We start from the raw sequence: 1,017 nt of genomic DNA, 5'->3' as shown, positions 1-1,017 counted from the left end.
CATGGAGGCCTGGCTGAATGGCCTGGCTTCCATATGTGCTAGTGCACACTTGTTGGGCATGTGCTATGCTGCTTTTTCTTCTGTTTTTTTTTTTGGGGGGGAGGGGCGGGGTTGCTACCAGGAAATCCTGGCAGTAACTTTTGGCCTTGTACTGCAAATTTGCAGCTCAGGGCATATTTTAACATTTGCCAAGTGTGGCTTTGCAGTGCCACAAAGAGGCTTGTGGTGCTGCAAACCACATGTGCTTATACATCTGTATGTAGCCTAAGGCTTTAACATATCAAACAAGCCAAATCTATGTATTTAGGGAGGCATCTATCAGCACCACTGTCGTTAAAGGTTCAAATCCACAGTTTTGACCAATGTGTGCTTGGGCACAAGGTAAAAGTAACTATATTATTTATTATTTGCATTGTGGTAACACCTAGCATCTGCATTCATAAACCAGCATAACATTGTGCAAGGTTCTATACCAACACAGAACAAAGGACACAGATAGAAGTGACAATTTTCTCCTGATCTGGCCACAGAAAGGAGTTTGTAGCCATGACCAACCCAAGTGCAAGGTTGCAGACTGCTTAAAAATGGCTGATAAGGCAAAAATCTGAAGTCTTGCTGCATGAGGGGTCAAATGAAGACATTTCAAAACAGAGCATCTTCTGTAGGGGTGTGCGAAATGGGCCATATTCGTTTTGGATTCAGCCTGAATCGGGGACAGTGATTTGATCTGCTGATTTGGATCACTGTCCCAGATTCAACTTGGCCAAATCTGAAATGGAAGATTTGATGCTGATTTGGAGAATCAGCGACTTGGCCATACACACAGCTTTAAATGTTTTTTCTACGTACCTTGAGTTACCAGGCATGGCTCATGAACACTACAATGGTGAGGCAGATGGAGCATTCCACAGGAGCATGGGGGACCTTGTGCTTGGCAGTGAACCCAAAAGTGTACGAGAACTACTTCCGGTCTGCTTCCATGTCTGCCAGGGAGCTCGCTGGGGGGCCCCCTCACGT

General features: G+C 45.4%; 1 protein-coding gene and 1 long non-coding RNA gene across 2 annotated transcripts in view; one reads left to right on the top strand and one right to left on the bottom strand.

Moving 5' to 3' along the window:
• LOC109309534 overlaps window positions 1-246 on the bottom strand; it is a 13,637-nt gene extending 13,391 nt beyond the window's left edge. The window contains exon 1 of the long non-coding RNA XR_002100944.1: window positions 139-246. This is a non-coding gene — a long non-coding RNA (uncharacterized LOC109309534). The remainder of the gene's footprint in view (window positions 1-138) is intronic.
• PRKG2 (protein kinase, cGMP-dependent, type II) overlaps window positions 1-1,017 on the top strand; it is a 69,540-nt gene that overhangs the window by 27,376 nt on the left and 41,147 nt on the right. The window lies entirely within an intron of this gene.

The sequence above is a fragment of the Crocodylus porosus genome, unplaced genomic scaffold, assembly GCF_001723895.1.
Source record: "Crocodylus porosus isolate Cpor-Errol unplaced genomic scaffold, CroPor_comp1, whole genome shotgun sequence".
Taxonomy (NCBI): domain Eukaryota; kingdom Metazoa; phylum Chordata; order Crocodylia; family Crocodylidae; genus Crocodylus; species Crocodylus porosus.
The sequence above is the reverse complement of the archived record's forward strand: the minus strand, read 5'-3'. Positions and strand labels throughout refer to the sequence as shown.